Source organism: Equus quagga, chromosome 3 (assembly GCF_021613505.1).
Source record: "Equus quagga isolate Etosha38 chromosome 3, UCLA_HA_Equagga_1.0, whole genome shotgun sequence".
NCBI classification, from domain to species: Eukaryota; Metazoa; Chordata; class Mammalia; order Perissodactyla; family Equidae; genus Equus; species Equus quagga.
Genome location: NC_060269.1, coordinates 105,636,988 through 105,659,734, shown reverse-complemented (window position 1 = coordinate 105,659,734; position 22,747 = coordinate 105,636,988). Strand labels below are relative to the sequence as shown.

Sequence of the window (22,747 nt, the reverse complement as noted above, 5' to 3'; positions counted from 1 at the left end):
TAAATCATGTCTAAGAATCAACAATACTTGATAAAAATGATGAATCCATAGTTCTGTTTCATATAATCACGTTTTGGAATCCTGTTTTCCACATTCCTTTTTGTTCGTTCTCATGTGTTATCTAACTTCAGGATCTCGAGCATATTAGGCTTTTAGTCTTAAAAGTAATTGAAGGAATTTATTTTTGCCAACATAAAAGCTTTTGGTCCAATTTACTCATTTTGCATAATTTTATTGAAAAGCTGTTCTCCAATTCTGCCAGTCTCAATCACTTTTGTTTAAAGCATCTGGTGTAACAGCTGTTGAAGCCTGTCTTTTGCTTCCTCCTTCCTTTTTCTCCTTGTCCCCTCTGTTTCTATCATATCCCCTGATCATCGTGCCTCAATATCTTTATCTTTTATCCTAAAATGACTCTTCTAAAACACTCTCAAGGACTACTCCTATTTGAATCAGACTGGTATTTTTTTCTTCAAGAAATTATCATGATTCAATCACCAGTCTTAAAAAGAGAGTTATGGTCTACACTTTAAATGATTATATATGCAATTGTATATATGTGTGTATAATGATATATATAAAATATGTTTATATAAAAATATACATAATATACTTTATATAAATATACCCAATAAAAATATAAAGTCAAAGGCAGGTTAACCAATTGATGTCACCTAATATTTTAGAAAAGTGTCATGAAATTTTGACTGCATTCCTAGGAATTTTGAACTACTATATTCTTTATCATCCCCAACTCCATATTTTGCAATTTAACATTAAAATATTATGAGAGTTATTGTGAATTGGATATAATATGTAGTACTTCTATTCCAAGAACTGTTGAGTACTATTTGAGGATGATTATAAATATATATATTAGAAACAGTAAAGTTAGGTATATATATTTCTGTGACTCTATATAATTGTACCTTGATTTTCTACACATATAGCTTGAGTTGGGTTGTTATCACTTTCCTCATCTCATAGTATTCTAGCATTCATAGAAATCCAATTGACAGAGATAGTGTTGTTTAGAGAAAAATGCTTTGTTTTGAATCTTCCATCTATTTTTTTTTTAATCAATTAGGTCATTCCTATTGGTCTTTGCCATTTCTTGCCTAAAGCCAGTAAATGAACTTTTAGGTAGTTGCTAATGGCAAAAACATGACCGCTGAATTTGAACATTTTAATACCAAAGATATTTGATTCTATTCCCTTGCTCCTCTTCATCCTGCCAGGTCAGTAATTTGCACAAAAAGTGTGTCTTGTTTTTGTCAATGGTTACTATTTGGGTTTAAAATAATTCATCAGCTATACAGAAGAGAGTACTAAACATACAGCAAAGTTTTTACACACAGCAATGTCAAACGACATGGCTGGTGCAGCAAGAATCACGTGTGTGTCTGTGTTTATGTTGGCAGAGAAACAATTTCTTTCTAACGTGACTGATATTTATCAGTTCCTCTAATTATCCATGAAAATGTTACTGACATGATATACCAAGTCTAACACTTCTCACGAGTATGTGAGAATGAAGGCATGCAGATGTTACAACATACAACAGATACAGCTTGACAGGAAATGCTAGAATGCTACAAGTCAGCTGAAAACAGGTTAAAGCTTCAACAAATACACTACTCTTAACAAAAGCACTGTCTGTAAATGCAGCAAATAATTAGCAGCTGGCTTTTCAAAAGGCGGACTCAGGCAAGGGAGCTCTTGGGCACACAAGCAAACAGCCCATAGGTAGCTCCATTTTATCAGGTTAATTGACAAAATTGTTTCTAATTAAATTAATTAAAGATGGGTTGGATTCCCCCCAAGGTGTGTCTGTAAAAGGATTGAATATGCTGTTGAAGGCAGTTACCTGAACTCCTGTTTGTGTTTAGTGGAGTTAATATCTGTTTTCAATAACTGGGTTTGGAAAGAAAACATAAATCCAGGAATGTTTGTTGCTGTTTGTTTCTTTTCTTTTCTTTTTTCTTCACAGTTTTTTTCAGTCCATTCTAGAACTAAGACATGTCTCTAGATAACACTGAAATTTAAAATTTACATGTTAACACATACGAATATGTTACATATGTCAATTGAAGTAGGTCTATGAGTTTTGTGGACTTGATGTCTATGAATTGCACTATCCATGAGCAGTCCTGAAGGACCATGGCATGACTTTACATTGCAATACTGCAGAGATGACTACTTGAATCAGTCACCTAGCTAATGTACAGAGCCAAATAAATCACTAAGGAGGCATTGACTTACACACTATATGCAAGCAGCATGTGAAATGCAAGAAGTAAAAGGTGACCCAAAATTGGTGTCTTCCCTGCTTTCAAGACTTCACTGCCTAGAGGAAACCATCCTCATTGTATCTCTGCCATTGTCTTTTAAGCGTTACCATTATGTAAAATGTGCTTTGAAAAGAAAGCTTGTTTGTGGTGGTGATGGAAATGAAGAGATTTCCAAGGAAACGATGATGTATTTGAAGGTCTTAGAATATATTCCTAGTAACTATTAGCATTATGCTGTATTATTATCACTATATTCAATTATCAGTTTATTGGGGTGGTTTACAAACTATTTTATTATGAAGCCAAGAGGGTGGGGTTGAAGGGAGGAGGTCAGTAGTTGGGGGACAGACAGAGGAAAAGGTTGAGAAAATACTAAAAATAATTCACGACCTGGAAGAATTTCAGAGAGTGTGCAGATTTCTATGGTGGCTTTTTACTCAGTGTCCAAGCTAGCTTACCTATGTCTTCGTGTATGGTTAGTGTTTTATATATTTATATATATATACATACACACACATATAGATATTATATATATGAACCCAATTTATTTTCTTTATTCTGTAGTCGCCATGCTGTACATTACATCCTCAGAATTTGTTAGTCTTATTAATAAGAACTTCGTAATCTTACCCAATTTTCAAAACCTCTCTATCATGGCATCACAGCCTATAAACCACTATAGCAAAAATACTCAGATGAGTTAAAACAAGCATAGAGAACCAGAGAGCTAAACCCCGTGCTTCTAATTTGCCTTGCCAAGTTACCCGCTGGGATCTGCGGAACACGGATGGGAAATCATTGGCTTAAAAAACTCCGGAATGAGATTGTAGAGCTCATCTTTTGCAGCTTCTCCAGACCTTGTGTATCATGACTCTTCATGTTTAATGTAATCCACCCTCTTTTGTTCTGACCCCTGCGCCCTATATCTCCTTCACATGTAACCACTGGCAATATTACCATTAACATAACAGCCTTTTTTCATTAATTAAAGAGAGTTATAGAATTATAGAGTTATAGAATTTCATTAAAGAGATGTATTACCATTATGTAAAATATACTTTAAAAATTAGATTATAATTTGATATGTAATTTTTTATTTATAAATGTTTGCCAAGAGGAAATTAAGAATGGTGGCAACCATATGCGATTTTAAAAGCACATTTTTTTCACCATGCCTTTTTCCTATGACAAGACAGAAATGGTGTGCACCATAGAGCCAGAAGACACAAAAAGCAGAAAAAGTATCTAAAATCCTTCTGTCTCTATTTTCTATGTATACTCTTTTCTGCTGGACATATCTTGGTTAAGAATAAAGTAAATCTTGGAAAACCTTAAAAGTGTCTTCACATTCATTCTTTATTTAAGAATGTTTGTTGATCACTTATCATGTGCTAGGGAAATAGCAGTCAAAAAATAATCCTGTCTTAAGGCAATTTGAGTTTAGCAGAGGAGACAGTCAATAAACAAAAATAGAAAATTAAATATTATATTAGATCTCTAATCGCATTTTGGGAAAAAAACACAAGGAGTACATGAAGTAAGAAGGTTGAGAGCTTGTGGTAGTGATGAGGATTATTTTAGGCTGGTTACTTTTAAAAACTGCAGACAGGAAGGAGGATCTGAGGAGAGGAATTTGTTTGCCCTTTGATGAGAGACATTTGCATTTGTGAAGGAAGTCTCCATCTGTGGGTGTGTCTCCCTCTCTGCACCAGGAGGAAGGGGGGATGACCTTATCTCTAGAAACTCTTAATGGGGAGGGCAAGGACTTAAGTCTTGTTTATTGCACTTGTCTGGTAACCTCATGTAGCTGACTCCCCCCACCACCAACATCCTCCGGTAAGCATAGGACATCCTGACTTAATCTGGGCTGACTCTCCTCTAAAAGTTGTAAGACCACCCAATAACCAGACCTCACCTGCACTGATGCCATTTTAACGACCTTTTTTAACATATTCTTTCTTTTGTCTTGTAAAGAGATAACTCACATACCTATGCCTTAAGTTTAGCCCTACTCTCAACCCATGTTTGCAGCAGCAGCTCTGACTGCCCATGGGTCCTGTCTCCATGCAGCAGCAACTCTGACTGCCCATAGCTCCTGTCCTCATGCCAGCAGCAGCTCTTACTGCCCATGGGTCCTGTCCCCATGCTATTCCACACTATTCTCTAAATAAAAGAGCATTACTGCCAGATCTTGAGAGTCCAAGATATCTTTCTTTCGACTCTTCGGCTTGCTGACCGTGCATCAGTAGGAAGCTGATCATTGCACTAAATAGGGTGATTATGGTAGAACAGACTGAGACTGAAAAGATACATTATTAGATTATAATTTTGATGTGGTTTATCTGTATAAAATAACAAAGAAAAGGTAGACTATATAAAGTTGATCTCTAATCCAATATTAATGGAACTATTATGTATTCCTTGGATTTTACTAAACCAGGTTTAATGTTCTACCTGGTTTTAGAGGAGACTTATAAATGATGTTTCTTGTTATCTATCTATCATCTATCATCTATCTGTCTATCTATCTATCTATCTATGTATCTTAAAGCTGGATAAAATTCAAATACAGCTTCCCATTATAAATGGAATATATCCAGTACTCCACTCAGGACAATGCATTTTAACTAAGACAGACATAGTCAGCCAACGCAACCATCTGTCTACATAGCAAAATCTGTGTTGGTCAAAAGAGCATTCCCTAAATAATGATTTAAAGCCTAAAATAAAATACTTCACACCAGGAAAGAAATAACAGCTCAGATCTTATTTTAAGCATTTTTTTCTTTTTTTTTTTATTGCTAAAAGACATATCCTAGTTTATTGTTTTTCTTTTTGGAATCATCCTTCTATACCTATAGTCAAATTCAGGCACTAGATTGCCTTATAAATATTAATTTATAGTTAATTAGTCTTTTTATTTGAAAGAGTGCTGCAAATGTCTGGTCCGTCAAAGCATGCATACTAATTATAAGTAAATGCACCTTCACAATCTTCATAAGGAAATGATAGTTTAATCTTAGGACTGTCACTTCTTATTGGGATGGATGATGTCTGGCAGTTCAATGTCAAAACGAGTTGTCAGAAAGGACTATTTCAAAGGCTCTTAGGTTCTTAATTGACAAAACAATAAAACAGAGAGACAATCCACAGTTCAATGAATAGCCCCATTTATACGGAGTTTTCAATTCTTCATTCTACACAGTTAGCAACTTTGTACTCTAATAGAGGGAATCCTAAATTATAGGCCAGGATTTGGGTCAAACCTCAGAAGTTCCTAAGGGCACATGCTAATGTGAACTTGCTTACATTTGAATTGTTTTAATTACCATGTAGCTTGGATGTAACTGCAGTTTGCTCATAATGTTTTTTGTTTCATTCTAGCTTTTCTTGCACTTCAATAGTGTTGTAAAATATTTACAAAAATATCTGGTAGATAAAAGTGGCTATCTGCTCAATTTTGAATCTTACCATACGCTACCAGGCACAGCTGGGGTGGAGAGCTCCCTTCCTTGAATTATTAGGAGATTTCCGAAAGGTACTAGGGAGAGCTCTGGAGGAAGATTAAGAAAAACATTTTAGCCTACAAACTAGCAACATCTTTAGACTTATAAAGGCAACACCAGAATGTGCTAGGCATTATAATAACTGTTTTATATGTATATTAACTCATTCAATCCTCACAGCAAAATTGTAAGGAATGTACTATTATTCTTAATTTTTAAATGATAATATTGCTGCTTGGAAAGTTTACATTCATTGTTGTAAATCACAGAATATGAAAGTAGAAACTACATATTTCTATGTAAGTTAGCTTGTCACAGGATCCCAGAGTCTTAAACACAGAACTATATTGATTTTAAATGTTAAATTATGTATCTTTCTTTTTAGAGAATTTCTGGCATTCTTTCTCTTCAAAGAGCCACTAAATTCTGGAAATTCTTCAAATGAGAAGCAAACTTTTCTATATAAAGTATAAAATTAGTAAGGATGTTTGGAAATTTCATAAAATAAATCAATAGCTACATGTACATGTGAAATTTCAACTGAAATTTCCAACCCACTCTTTCCCTGATGTGATGTGCCTCCCTTCTCCTACATTTTCACTCTTCTGGGGCCACTCTTCCTCACTCAATTTGCTCCAGTCACACTGGTCTCCTTCTGCTTCCTGAAAAAGACCAGGCATGTTTCTTACCTTATGATCTGGGCTGGAGAGCTTGGTTTGCCTGTCTAGATCCTCTCTTTATGTCTCCACCTGTATCTGTGCTCTCTCAATGGTTCACATGCCCTCTGGCTTCTGGTGGGTTCAGCCAATGAGGGTCATCAAGAGAGGATCAGGAGGAGGAGAGAGCAAGAGGCCCACTTGTTTTCACCCTGGCTCTTTCGCTGTGGGATCACTGCAAGTGGGCTGAGTTCCTCAACCAAAGTCTTCCAGAGCTCCTGTGAGGCCATGATCTTTCTGCATCGCTTACTTTGTCTTCCCTTCACTGCTCTCTCATCCCCTCACTGTGTTACTAGCCCTGGGATCCTGCACTCTTCCTGGGGTTTCCCTATATCCTGTCCACACACTTTGTAAATAGTCCCTTTATTAAAATCCTCTCCAGTTACCCCTTTTCAATGAACTGTGCATTTTCTGCTACGACTTTGATTGATTCAGAGCATATGCACTTACTTTTCTGTTTGCCAGGAATAATATCCACTTTCTCTCAGATATCCACATGGCTAATCATTTATTCCCTTCAAGTTGTCTCTGAAATGTCACTTTCTCAATGAGGTCTATCCTGACATTTTTATTTAAAATCACAATCCTTACCCCATGCCAACACTCAGATTCCACTTACCTAAATCTTCTGCCTTATAACAATCATCACCTTATAAGGACCTACCTAATTTGTGTGTTTATTATGCTTACTGACTTTGCTCATCATTAACATATAACAACCATGAGAGGAAGAATGCTTTCTATTTAGTTAATTTATGTACCGCAAGCTCTAGCAATGTGCCTGGTGCGTAGTAAGCAATCAATAAATATTCGCTGAATGGATTTAAAAACTTAATGTAGAGGAAGTAAGTTTGACAAAGGAGACAGCATGGTATGGTGCTAAGAACATAGTCTTTGAAATCGGATATACCTTTTTTCAAACCACAGCTCAGCCATCTGCTAGCTCTGTGAAGTTAATTTAATCCTGCTGAAATTCAATCTCCTTCTCTCTAATATAGGCTAATAATACCTTGCAGAGCTGTTGTGAGGTTACAGGATACCCAGTATTCTATACCTGTAAATATCACTCCTTTGCTATACCTTATTTAGTGGTGTTATATTCTTCCCATATTACGTTAAATCTAAAGAGTTGGAGCACATGAATAAATACAAGTAGGATGGCTAAAAATGCTTGTATCACTCTACTTCTTCTCACCCTGATAGTCTTCACTCTCCTCTTCATGTTGTGTGCCTTCCTCACATTAGAGAAATAATTTATCACTATATGAGCTCCATTGACAAAGGGTAAATATTCTAAGGTACACTTACTAGATTTCTCTCTCAAAAACAGACAGAATATCTTCTATATGATGTCATATCATAGGAAAGAACTTGAGGGACTATGGACCTAGTAATTCACCTAATTTTCATGATAGTAAAAGAGGGAAGCTAAGGAATTAGGAATCAGATTAAAATTTTTTAAAAAAACTTGCTCTGAAAAATCAAGTAAAAATTTACTGAGGCCCTTAGCTCACTAATGTTTTATCTGTTTTGACTATTAGTTTCTGGGATGTAAATTCAAATCTCATTCTTGTCAAATAGATAAGAACTTTATTTTATATAGTGAAATTTTATTTCCCTGATTAATGCAATCAAATATGAGTTTTGATAGACAATTATGATTTTTTTTCCCTTTACCAAATGTATCCCTAGTCTAAATATTTTTTGTGAACCAGGCAAATCTACAATGTCAAATGGACCTCTTTGCTCTGATGTCCTATAAGCTCCTCAAACTGAAAACATCCCAAATTGAATTAACTTTTTTCTCCCACAAACCTACTCATCTTCTTTTATTGTTTAACTGAATTGCTTAACTATTCAAACAGTTGCTAAAGCCAAGAGTCTAAGAGTCATCCTTGCTCCCTCTTTTCTGGCTCAGTCTTCTACATTGATTCATATATCCATCAGCAAATATTTATTGAGCACCTTCCAGACCCTATGATACATCAAATATTCCTGTCCTCATGAAACTTAAATTCTAGTGAAGTAAAAAGCTCATAAATATGTAAATCAATCAACAAGCAATATAATTTCAGATGGTGATAACTCCAAAGAAGAAAATAAGAGTGCTATTATAGAATACGAACAGAGAGTGGGTGAGGAACTACTGAGGAAAGGTCTCTCTGAGAAGATGACATCTAAAATGAAATGATCATTGTCAGGTGAATCCTGATATACTAGTAGGGACAGAGTGAACTAAAGATTTTGTAATTTACACCAAGATTTTGGCTTTTATTCTCAGTGTGAGGGTAAAATATCCAGGGAGTCACATCCATTTTCCCTATAATTAACATTTTACATTAGTATAGTATATTGTTACAATTAAAGGACCAATATTAATACATTACTATTAATTAAAGTCTATGATTCTATTCTGGTTTCCTTACCCTTTACCTAAAATCATTTTTCAGTACCAAGATTCCATCAAGGATACCACATTACACTTAGTCAACATGACTCAAAGCTAAGACTCTCTTGACTGTGACAATTTCTCAAACTTTTCTTGTTTTTGATGACCTTGATAATTTTGAGGAGTATGTTCAAGTATTTTGCAGAATATCCCTTTATTGGGACTTGTCTGATGGTTTTCTCATAATTAAACTGGTTATAGATTTTGAGGAGGAAGACCACATAGGAAAAGTGTCATCCTGATGATATTAGATCAAGAATACATACCATCAACATGACTTGTCACTGTTGATGTTGACCTTATACCTGGCTGAGGTGATTATATGCTTTACACCTCTTGATGGCCAGCAATGGCGCTCTCTTCCCTTGCTACAGCAGTGAACTACATAGGCATGCTTCCTGCCTACACAGAGCTTACTGCAGTCAAAAACCACAGATGGCTTATTACAACATGTTGCCTCAAATAGATTGCAGTTTGGAAGCCAAACACAAGTTAAACATCATTGCTCAACTTTTATGTATACTTGACCCTAAAACATCATATTGCATTGAAAAGTGCTTATTTGTTCTGTGGTTGAGAATGGACACATGCTTAGAAACATCTTAATAGTTCCTTATTGGAATTAGCTTTATTATAAATAAATTTTTAAGTTCAAAATAGAATTTTTAATTCATTTGTAGAAAATAACTTACGTGCCTTTTAAATTTTTCTTGCTTTGGAATACAAACTAATATCCATCAAAATAAAATAAAACAAAATATTTTATAACAGAGAATTAGGATAGTTCAAGGATGTGACTAAGTGAATAAATCAGCATACTTCTATTTGTTTGATGTAGCAGACAATTACATTATTACACTTCATAGGATAAACCTAGTTAACAAATCATGCACATTGTTCCCTCATTTCTATTCAGAGGATCACACAGTTAGACTATATTCTTTGATAAGTATTTCCATTTGCAGACTCAGAAATCCGAATTGTACTTCTCTCTGTTCATTTCTCTCCCCTCCCTAATGCTATTTAGATTAATAAGATAAACACCATTCTAAGTTATTTGCACTTGGCCAAGGTAAAGTACGTGGAATGAAATTTTATTTTTTCCATCCAATACAGCTCTTACTGAAAAGAGAAAAAAAAGAGTAAAACGTGGAAAACAGGAAAAAATAGACATGTTAGGATACTACTCTAATTCATATTACTTTTACGTTCACTTTATTCTCATATACTAGAAAAACAAATGTTTGTAATGTTGTATCATGTCTTAAACTCTATCTTATTTTGCAACTGTCCTGAGTTCCTTCTTTATGTAAATATCACGTGCAGACTAATTTTATTTTTAAGCCTGCAGCCCTACATCTTTTTGTCTGAGTAGGCCATTAATATTTTTAACTATTTTTGTGTTTCATTTACTCATGGTGTTTTTTCAAGCTTTAACCTTATTCTTATAACTAATGCAGATTACTTTCAATGCAGTAGAATTGTTCTAAACATATCTATAATTTTCAGTCATCCCAGTTAGCTGCCAAATAGAAAAAATAAGTAAAAGGGATGAAAATATTAACTTCTCATATATTATATTATTGTGGTGTGAGTGAAATAGACTGATCACAAAACCTTGGGTCTAGTGTAAAGAAGTTTGAAGTTGGACAGAACTGAGTTTGGTTACTGGCTCTACCACTTATTACCTGTGCTCTGCCCTTGACAAGGTAATCTTTCTTAACTTCAGTTTAAAATATAGAAAAGAGAGATGTATAGTTTTTATAACAATAAAATTTAAAAAATACATCAACTTTTTTTGGAATAATATCCAGAATATTAATCTGTGTGCTTTTCTCTTCCTCTTGGTCTCACTTAAGAAAGATGGACTTCATGTACCTCTTCTCTTTCCACTTTGCATAGTTGGATTTGAGCCATCTATTACAAAGCTGGACACAAGGCATGTGGATACGGCACTAGTCAAAAAGATTCACATGCATGTTTTTAAGAAGAGTAGAAATTAGATCAATGTTCATTTGAGGAAGTAATAGAAAAGAAGGAGAAAGAATACCACAGCCTTGCAAATTCAGATTCTATGTAACTAGAGAGAAAAAAACTGAGCCCTTTAACTTTGGTGAGCAAGATGGGTGGGAAACCAGAAGTGGATGGATAGGTCAAAATACCAGGAATCTGTATGGAATAAAACTCAGGGCCAATATGCACATTTTGTTACTGTCCTCTGGCCAGCGCCTACCCTACTGCCCACTGCTTGGAGTAATGAATGCCTCATTGAATCTGGGAGATTTTGTTTATTGCATTAATAATTTAATGACCCCTCAAGCCAAGAGAATAGAGGTTGGGAGGACTTGGACATTCTTTTCTGTGATAGTATGCAAAGGAAAAGCTTAGCCCCAAAAGATGGGAACAAGGCAGAATCCATTTGAACTTGTTGTAATCTAGGCTGTAGCAGAATAGGGATGTGCTTCTCAAATGATCTGTAAGAAAAGGCCAATTTTCTTTTTCCAATTTGTCAAAAACTGACAACTTGTAAAATACAGTAAAAACAAATTGCAATTATGCCCTTATAACCAGAAGTAGACATTATTGTAGGTTTTAAAGTATCAAGATACACATTGTTCCCAGTGTGGCATTTAAAAACTATGTAGTAAAAAGAAAATAACCATGTATTTATCTAAAAGAATAATAGAAATATTTGTTTATCAATTTGTTAGCAAAGTGAATTCAAACTAGTAAAATCCAGTATTATTTTCTTGGGAGCACTCTGGTACCATTAATTGTGATATAACAAATTATCAAGGAATTTTATTACATAATTTTCAGGGCTAATGAACTATCATACAGGCATAAGACATATTGTGTAGATTTTTGAAAGAGATTTAAAAGGACTGGTTGAAAGATGTATAAGGTTAATTTTTAGCCTCATAAAAAGTAGCATAAAATTAGCAAAAGTTCCCCATTGCAATAAGAGTTTTGAATGGTTTCTTCTTACTGAAAATTATAAATCTATTTTAGAAATGAAAAATTTTCCAATATGTAGACTTCTGAGGAAATAGCTTTCAAATAGATAGAGGAGCTTAATCTCCCTTCTCATTGTATTAGCAGATTTGTAGGTACACATGATTTTTGTCATATCATGTCATAAGAAGGTGATTCATAACCACCGAGATACAATATTTCCCCAGTTTAGGTCAATTTTGCAGGAGGCATTTTTAGTTTATTTCAAGGTTATCACTTGAGTAAATGAAAACATCTTGCCAGTTTATTCCCTCTCCCATTTTATGTGTTTTCCTTGAAAAACAAAATAATTCTGTGTGGACTGTTCCTTATTAAATTACATTTGCCTTGCTGGATTGTAAGGGAGCTTGTAACAATTCAGGATTTGTGAAGTATACTTGATTAACAGATGTGAGCTTTTATTGAGGAATGTGCTTGGGTGTTTTGATCAGCAAAGGTTTAGAAATATCAGGGAAAAGGCTCTTTTAGAAACATAGCTGACTGTTAGGTAGGAACAGAAGTTTACTCTCAGGATTTAGAACTCATGAGTGCACTGATATATTTACTAAGTAGAGTAAGATAAATTGTAGAAACGTCAAAATTGGGTTGACTTCTGAGTTTCACATCCTGACACATTTTGGGTTTTTAGTAGTTCGTACCTGAAGGTGAGTCAACAGACATATCAGGTAAATTATACCATATTTGTTCATGGAGACCCCTGAGGAAAATCTGTTGTTTTTACTGTGATGTACTGGGTAGCGCGAGTCTATTTAAGAATAGATAGAAATATGCTGTTAGATTTTATATTTTAATCTCTTAGTATGTCTCATAAATAGTGCTAAATTTTTTCTTCTTTGTTGACACTCCTTAGCTAAGAAGGAGAAGCTAATTTTTAGAGCTAACTCTGAAACAAGAATACTCCACTATGTGTTTCATTCCCCTTGAGCCAGAATAATGTGTACATTTGCTCTGACTGTGATTTTTTTTGTTAGGTAAATGCTTCCTTATAATGATTTTAAACCTTTAAGATGCTGACAACCTGGAACAAATGGATAAATTCCTAGAAACATATAACCTTCTAAGACTGAATCTTGAAGAAATAGAAAATCTGAACAGACCTATTACTAGTAAGGAGATTTAGTAATCAGTAATCAGTAACAAAAAACCTCCAAACAAACAAAAGTCTAGGGCCAGAAGTCTTCACTGGTGAATTCTACCAAAGATTCAAAGAATTAATACCTGTCCTTCTTAAACTCTTCCAAAAAATAGAAGAGAAAGAAACACTTTAAAACTCATTTTATGAGGCAAGCACTACCCTGGTACCAAAACCAGACAAGGATGTCACAAGAAAAGAACATTATAAGCCAATATTCCTGATGAACATAAATGCAGAATTCTCAATATTATCAAACCAATTTCAACAATGCATTAAAAGGGTCATACACCATGATCAAGTGAGATTTATTCCAGGCATGCAAGGATGGTTCAACATCTGCAAATCAATCAATGTGACACATCGCATTAATAAAATGCAGGATAAAAATCACCTGATCATCTCAATAGATACAGAAAAAGCATTTGACAAAATTCAACATCTGTTTGTGATAAAAACTCTCAACAAAGTGAGTATAAAGGGAACATACCTCAACATAATAAAGGCCATATATGACAATCCCACATCTAACAGCATACTCAAGGGTGAAAACCTGAGAGCTTTCCCTTAAGAACAGGAGCAAGACAAGGATACCCACTCTCACTACTCTTATTCAACATGGTATTGGAAGTCCTAGCCAGAGCAATTAGGCAAGGAAAAGAAATAAAAGGAATCCAAGTTGGAAAGGAAGAAGTAAAATTGTTACTATTTGCGAATCACATGATATTGTACATAGAAAATCCTAAAGACTCTAGCAAAAAAATGATAGAACTCATAAGCAAATTCAGTAAAGTTGCAGGATACAGAATCAATATACAAAAATCTGTTGTGTCTCTATGCTCTAATAAAAAAACTATCAAAAAGAGAAATTAAGAAAATAATCCCATTTACAACTGCATCAAGAAGAATAAAAAAACAGGGATAAATTTAACCAAGGAGGTGAATTGCTTGTACACTGAAAACTATAAGACATTGATGGAAGAAACTGAAGAAGAGACATATAAATGGAAATATATCCCACGCTTATGGATTATGACAATTAATATTGTTAAAATGTCTGTACTACCCAAAGCAACCTACCAATGCAATGCAATCCCTATCAAAAGAAATCATAAGAACAAAGTTGGAGACATCATGCTCCCCATTTTCAAACCATGTTACAAAACTATAGTAATCAAAACAGTATGGTTTTGTCATAAAAACAGACACACAGATCATGGAACAGAATAGAGAGCCCAGAAATAAACCCACATGTATATGATCCATTAATTTATGACAAAGGAGCCAAGAATACACAGTGGAGAAAGGACAGTCTCTTCAATAAATGGTGCTTGGAAAACCAGACACTACATGCAAAAGAATGAAACTGGAAAACTATTTTATACAATACACAAAAAATAACTCAAAATAGATTAAACACTTGAATGTAAAACCTGAAAGCAGAAAACTCCTAGAACAAACAGAGATGACAAAATCCCTGGCGTCTGTCTTTGTGACATTTTTTAGGACTTGACCCCAAAAGCAAAGGCAACCAAAGTAAAAATAAACACATTGGACTACATCAAATTAAAACCTTCTGCAGAGCAAAGGAAAACATCAACAAAATGAAAAGGCAACCCACAAAATGGGAGAAAATATTTTCAAATCATATAAGGGGCTAATATCCAAAATATATGAAAACTCATACAACTCAATAGCAAACAAATAATCCAATTAAAAAATGAGCAGAGGATCTGAATAGAGATTTTTCCAAAGAAGACATACAGATACCAAACAGGTGCATGAAAAGGTGCTCAACATCACTAATCCTCAGGGAAATGCAGATCAAATCTACAATGAGGTACCACCTGACACCTGTTGGAATCAAAAAGATAAGAATTAAGTGTTGGTGAGGATGTGGATAAAAGGGAACCCTTGTGCACTGTTGATGAGAATGTAAATTGGCAAGATCGCTATGGACAACAGTATGGAAGTTCCTCAAAAAATTGGTCCTGGGCACCTGTTCTCACCATCTCTCACCTTCCTGTTGTCTGCCCCAGAGATCTGTGGTTCTCTTAACTTTCCTTGCTGGGGAGAAAAGGCAGTTAACACCATTTTCCAAGTTGGTAATTTTAAGTCACAGCATCAAAAATAGACATATCTGTATCTCCTATCTCACCACAAGCACCTTTTAGATTCCCAAACACCCACTGGATGGCAGCCAGAAGGGGGTGGCAACAAGAGCTGCTTGTTTCAGGAACCCATGGCTGTGAGCTCTTCCACATGCAGTGTGCCATACAAGCATCTTCAGGAAGGTGGAAGGGAGCCATTCAGAGACAAAGGTAGGGAGCCGGACCAATATGTGTTCCCCCAGGAGGGAGGCAACACAGGGTCAGGGTAAGGAACAGAAGCAGGAATGCTGCTCCTTCTCTACTGTGGACTCCTGCCAAGTCAACCTCTCTCGGCCTCCATTTTCTCACCTTTTTCAGCAGCAGGACCCGTTTCTGAAGTCTCAGGCCAGGTCCTCGTGGGTCTTCCGCTTCTTCCTCACCTCCAGCAGCTGACTGCAGACCTGGTAGACTTCCTTCTGGAGCTGCTGCCTAAACTTCTCCAGGGCAGGCCGGGGGGGGGGGGGGGGGGCGGGGGGAGGGCTGCTGGTGCTGCAGCTGCTCCCTTCCTTCAGGGCAAGCTCTCTCTGCTGCAGTTGGACAATGAAACTGGAAAGGTCTTCAGGGTCCTAATGTTCAAGCCTGTGATCTGATCCCGTCCCTTCCAGCTTTGCAGCTTCTCCAGTAGTCTTCTCCAGCTCCAGGTCAATGAGATTTCCCTGCATCTTCTCCTAACACCCCTGCAGGCCCTCCAGTTCTTCCCTGAGCAGCCTGTCGGTCTCTCACATCTCCGCACGTTTTCCTCCCTCAGATGCTTCAGCTCCCTCTCCCTCTCGGGCAGCTGCACCAGCTCAGACTTCATGTTCTTCACAATGGCAGCATCCTGCTCCTGCAAGGACAGCTTCTGCTTCAAATCCTTAATCCTCTGTTCCTGGTTTGCCCTCACTTCTTGACTGGCTTGGAGTTCCTGAATTTTTGATTAGCTTCCTGGCATTTTTTTTTTTGTCCTGCAAGTCCATCTGCTCCTCCAGCTCCTGCTTGTCAGACTCCAGGCTCTTCACCTGCATCTCCTGGTTCATCACATTCCACTGTGATTCCCATATCTTCCCCTTTGACAAACTAATGCTTTCTTAGGCTTCAGCTGAGTGGTCCTCCTTCTCTTGCAGCTTCTTGCTGGCTGCATCCAGCTGCTGCTTAAACAACCTGCTGTGCTCTGCCTGCTTCTTCTTAATCTCCTCCATCTGAGCCTCCTGCTCCTGAAGCTGCAGAATGCACATCCAGGGCTCTTGGTTGCAGTAAACCTCATGCTCTTAGCTCCTAGCACTGGTGCTAGCCACTTTCTCCAGCCCCACTTAAGCCCTCTTGTGACTCAGCTCCATCTGCATCTTTTCCAGCTCTGTCTGGGTGAGGTGAGACTGAATGGATCTGTTCTGCTGGTTCCTCCAACTGCATGCTCTGCTGGTACTGCATCTGCAGAGAAACTTGAACAGAGGTGGAAACACCCAATCCAGACCCTCCCTCTACTCACTCAGAAATGAAGCTGTTCAAAGACCTCAGGATGGTTAGGATGGTGGTGTTTTCCCCTATGTCTTCTGTGACCACTTCCCTTCTTACTGCCCCAGGTCCTTCCTCCCTGTGTCCTTCCTCCTATCCTGCTCTCCTTCCCCGCTTCCTTCCTTCCATCTTTTCCTCCTTTCCTTCTCCCTTTTTTCCTTTTTGTCCTATACTAGAGATAACATTATCATACTGATTTTCCATTCTCAGTTCTTCCTTTCATCAAGCCCCATGAAGAGGGCTTCTAACATGCTGCTAATTTTCTCTTTCTTAATCTGGGTGCTAGTTACATTTGTGAAAATTCACGAAAGTATAAAATTATCATTTGTTACTTTTCTCTATGTAAAATTTTAATCAGATATTTTTTAAATGGGCTATATATTATCTCTATTGAACATTGAAGCTTCACCTACTTTTTGATACTAATTCTAGAATTCCCTCACCGCCTCTTTATAACACATCTGTTATTTCTGAAGGCCAAGCTTATGTTTACTCATTCTCTTCAATGACTATATTCTCAAATGTTATCCTTCTTATACTCCACTATTGATTTTGTTGTGGGTATTGCTGTAGTTGTTATTTAAGTCTTTATTAACAAGTTTTTACAGTTTAACATTGAAAATATCTTTTAAAGTTACATTGCAAAATAAAAATGAAGTTCTCGAAAAATTGCACCTTGTTCAACTTGATGGTGTATGAGAACATGTGAAAATCTTTAAAGGTGCCTTAAAAAAATCCAGACATAAAAAAAATTATCAAAAAGGGACATTGTTACATAAATACAACAACAACAAAACTCCTCCTGCTATATAGATAATGCAGTCAGTTCTAATTATCTAGTCCAGGAGCATACAGCGAGGACTTAGAAAGTTTTCAGTTCCATTCCTTAGTTCATCTTTCTTTCTTCCTTCTTCCCTCCCCTCCTCCCTCTCTCTCTTTTCTTTCTTTCTTTCTTTCAAAATACAGGAACTGGAATCAGATTCAGGTTAGATGCTTTTGGCAAGAATACTTCATAGGGGTTTGTGTACTTCCATTAGGAAAAACAAGTTAGCTAGTTGTCCATGTTTTTATGGTTGCTGGAGGCTGTTGATTATCATTGCCTAAATTCAAGATTTCATTAGGGGTTTGAAAAATGGTCTTTTCTATGATGTTTTCTTTGTTAGCTGCAATATTTTCGTACAGAGAAACATCTCCTCAATAATTATTTGGTTATCTGTGATATAATTGTCAAGATAAATGTCTGATAATTTTCTTTCATTCACTAGTTTTCAAATAGCAAGTTAGTTCTAGATATCTTCCAAAAATGATGAATGGGAATTTAAAAAAATTATTTTTGTATCTTGATAAACTCATGAAGTTAGACATATTGTGTTTCAATATATTGTAGTGGTTGTTCTTGTTAATGCTCAAATTTTTCCACCTTTGCCCTGTGGGAGCCTTCAATGGAGTTTATGATGCAACTCCAGCAGTCTTTGATAGCATCCTTGCTTTCACATATGGCAACATATTCTGTATGTTTCTGAGATTCACCAATTGTAGGAATTTAGTGACTTTTGTTTTATCTATCGATCTATCTGGATTGATATATATGGATATATACATCATATATTACTATATGTATTAATATTATTTTGCTAAAACATTTGAGACTAAATTGAAGAAATCACGATCCTTTATAATCTAAATACTTCATCATGCATCTCTTAGGAACAAGAATATTATCTTGTAACCACACTAGAAATATCAGATTTAAAGTAATGATAAAATACTATCTAAAATATATCCCATATTCAACATTTGCCAATTCAATTATCCTAATTTGTCCTGCATAGCAAGGTTTTACCAATCTAGGATCCAATCCAGAATAATATATTGCATTTAGTTGTTATATCTAAGAAATATTACATTTTAAAGATATGCATCATGAGTTCAAAACAATATTTCCAATTCAAATTTAGGATTTCAGGGGTTGTTTTTGTTTTTGTTTTTCACCTAGTATCTTAAATCTTCCATCTGTAGAATTTGTCTTCTACATGGAAAATTTGGCTCCCAAGAACAACAAAAGGATTACTCATTTGCATTCACTTTTTTCTTTTGATGGCAAGTGATTTTAATTTTCTTATTTTGTCATATTTTATTTTACTTATTATTTTAAGATTACTCAAACCAACTGAAAAGTTTCAAAGCTAATAACCTTTACAAATTTATACATTTTCAATATTTTCTGACATCTGAGCTGTATCTCCCTTAGCTCAAATCTTATTGCTGTAATCTCATGTCAATTACTTCTAGTTGAATAACAAAACTGGATGAAGTTAGAGTTGCTAGGCCAGCATTAGATCAGTAATCCCTTGCACAGCCTCAGAGCAGATGTATTTTGCTCGTCTGGTGGATCTGATGCTAATGTCTTTTTGCCCTCTTGTGAATTAAGGCAGTGCTTCTTAAGCCTGACATGTATACAAATCATCTAGGAATCTTGTTAAGATGCAGATTCTGATTTAGTACATCTGAGTGGGGCCTGAGTGTTCTGTATCTCTAACAAGATCCTAGGAGACGCTGATGATGCTGGTGCCTGGATCACACTTTGAGTAGCAAGAGTTTAGGGTTTTCTGGGCTAAAGAATTTTTTCAGATGATTGATGTGCTACATTTTTTCTCTTTGTCATCTTATAATTTAGAGTTTTGCGGATGTCGGGGTAGGTAATTGAAGATGTAGCAGTATCAAAGTAGAGGTGGCTGTTTTCTCTGGCTTTCATTTTCTCGATTTTCCTCTTCTTCTTTATTGATAACCTCCCCATGCTGTCATTGGTAAAGAGGCTGTCTGCCGAGTGGTTGAATGCAGCCCTAGCATATGTTCTAACTAGTCTGCTTCCTTTACCTTAACCATGGTTGTCAGCACTGTCCGTCACTGTCCAGGGAAGCTTAGTGTATCATGATTGAGGGTCATAGTGACTACATGTCTAGTAAGATGACAATCACCACCATGTGCAGTAAGAATGGCATTATTGGATTGTTTTCCAGGAGCAGTCTTTGAAGATTTTATTTTTTTCTTTTTCTCCCCAAATCCCCCCGGTACGTAGTTGTATATTCTTAGTTGTGGGTCTTTCTAGTTGTGGCATGTGGGACACCGTCCCAGCGTGGCTTGATGAGTGATGCCATGTCCTCGCCCAGGGTTGGAACTGGCGAAACACTGGGCCTCCTGCAGCCGAGCGCAGGAACTTAATCACTCGGCCACGGGGCCGGCCCCTCCAGGAGCAGTCTTTGAATTTACCTTTTCTTCATTTTCTCTCTGTTGGTGGTGCTGTTGGTAATTTGGGATGGTTAACAGCCATGATGGTTGTGATCTGCTGCATATTCACTGCCTTGAACTAGAGCACCACCTGTAACATCAGCTGCTGCTGTTCCTCATCCCCTTCAACGACAGCAAACTACATCATTTCTCTACCTCTTATACCACAAAGTTGCTTCCTGATTTACCTTCTTTATGATAATGTTCTGCACAAAAATAACCTCCACAACGTCATTCATTTGCTTATATCTTAAGTATTTTCTTATAGTAGATGCCACTAGAAGATGTCATGAATTTGAGGTCACAATGGCTGCTTCCTCTGCACCTCACCTCTGCCTGTGGTGCCAGGCTTGGTTTTCTGAAATTGGAGGATACCCAGTGGTGACTGGCAACTGGGTTCCTTCCTCACTGCTCAGCTACTGAGATGATGACTAAGACCTGCTGCCACGCCTCCAGTTCTGCTTTACGGCAATGTGGATCAGCCCAGTGATGGTGGATCTGCTAAGGACTTTATGGACTCACTCTTCACTCTCAGACCGATCAGACTCAACCTTAGTTTTCTTATCTGCAGCAACAGGATAATCATACCTCCTTCACAGGAGAAGTAAAGAAAATATATGCAAAGCTCATAACAGAAAGCAAACACAAAGTAATTGCCAGAAAAAGAGACAATTTTTAAAAATATTTACTGAAAATTTTCATGAATTTAGACAGACAGGGTTATGACTTTAGATAAATTACTTAATACCTAGTGGTCACTTTCCTTATTTATAAAATACTCAAAAAACAAATCATGCTTTGCAAAGTAAAGCTGATATTAACACTGTCCTTTAGTAATCAGGGTCTCTAGATATGTGAAGGTAAGTTAATAAAGACAAAGATGGTTATGACTGGCATCTCTTGGAAAATTTTATTTCCTCTAAGAGCCTAGGATTACAAGGAAGAAAGACATAAAAATTTTGAAGGTTTTTAGAAATATATATATTTGTGAAGAAGATTGGCTCTGAGCTAACATCTGTTACCAGTCCTCCTCTATTTTATGTGGGGTGCTGCCAAGCATGCCCTGACCAGCACTGCTAGGTCCATGCCCGGGGTCTGAATCCACAAACCCCGGGCTGCCAAAATGGAGCACAAGAACTCGACCAACATGCTACTGGGCTGACCTCGAGAAATTTTTTTTTAAGAAATATTTTCCTCCAGTGCAATATTTCACAACCTTGTCTCAAATTCAGTTGTCCCTCATATCGCAAAGTTTTACATGTCAAGAGAGATAATTGAGAACAGTTTTAGGTGAGATACAAAGAGTGTGCCAACTTTGCCCTACAATTTGGAGGTGTTTATCCTTATGGTTTTGCCCTTGTTTCTTTTCATTTTTAGCTCTAGTACCTTGCAATATTTAACACCCTCCACATGCATGTAGAAAGACATCCCTTCTAATGGAAGTGGAACAAAGGAGAAAAAGATGAATGTAAGTGAAGGGAAGTTTATATGTGGATGTTGAGAAATTTGCAAGCGTTCTTGTGCTTATTCTCTTCTATTTCTCTGATGACTTTGGGATATAAGGTCATCTGTGATGAGTGAAGTGCCAATAGTCCAGAGAAGATTTTAAGATAATATATATCACTTTTGAATATACAGAGAGAGGCTCTATGAACAACTTGTGGCATCGAACATCCTGGACCTTACTTGATGACAATGGCATAAACAATTGCTGTAGAAACATCTGACAGGTGAAAATATCTCCAATGATAAGATTTAAGCTTCCTCCCTAGTAAAGTTCATTCGGTGGTAATAGGCTTTGGGAAAGTTTCAATGTTTATGATAAAGGTGAGTTGAAAAGTTTAAAATAAATCATCAATGTGTAGAGCAACTGGTTAAAAAAAAGTTGATACCTAGGTAGTGCCCAATGATAGAGGTAGTTTCAAAAATGATTAAAAGAGTGTTCCATTAAAGGTGCCCACAGCTACGTGATCTCTGTGAGGTGAGTGTTCATGTGGCTAAGCCCATGTTCCTGCCATCAGAGAAAATATGACTGAAAAAAGAAGTTCTAAAAGTGATCATAGAAAAATACATTTTTCTTCCTTCAGAAGAATGTTTTTGAGGTGCTGCTTTTTGATAATGAATGATGCTGCTTTCAGTAAAAGCGCCTTCCTGTGGTCTTCTAAGCTTAGCCCCTTCAGTTGTCTTGCCATAAGTGACATGGATAAACTTTTATCTCTTTCAGCTTAATTACATTTGATCTCCTCTGAATTCTGATAGAAAGGCTCATACTTATCCAAGATCTGGCAATATTTCCTAGGTTCCTTTTTAGGGGAGTGAGAAGGCCACATTCAATTTGGAAGAATTTTGGGAAAAGAAAAATGCTCACCTTTTTGTTTGCATTGTTGAATTAGACTTTTAACTGATCTCCATGGTTCCAGCAACCTCTTCTTTCCGTTCTGTCCATCAAAGCAATCTTTGCAATTTGCATATTTGACCATGGCAGTCCCCAGGTAAACAAACAAACAAACAAATGAACAAACACAGAATGTTTTAATGGCTCTCTATGGCCAGTGAGTAACATCCATAATACTCAGAATCTTTGTTCTATTATTTCTAACTTTTTTCTCACCACTCCTTCCTACACTCTCTCTCTCTGTGGCCATATACAACTATAATTCCCCAAACACACTTTCAACTTCATTTTTCCATGTAATTGTTCATTCTGTCCCA

General features: G+C 36.4%; 1 pseudogene; it reads right to left on the bottom strand.

Moving 5' to 3' along the window:
• Positions 1 to 6,330: 6,330 nt before the first annotated feature.
• LOC124236821 (mitotic spindle assembly checkpoint protein MAD1-like) lies at positions 6,331 to 22,515 on the bottom strand (annotated as a pseudogene).
• Between the last annotated feature and the right edge of the window lie 232 nt (positions 22,516 to 22,747).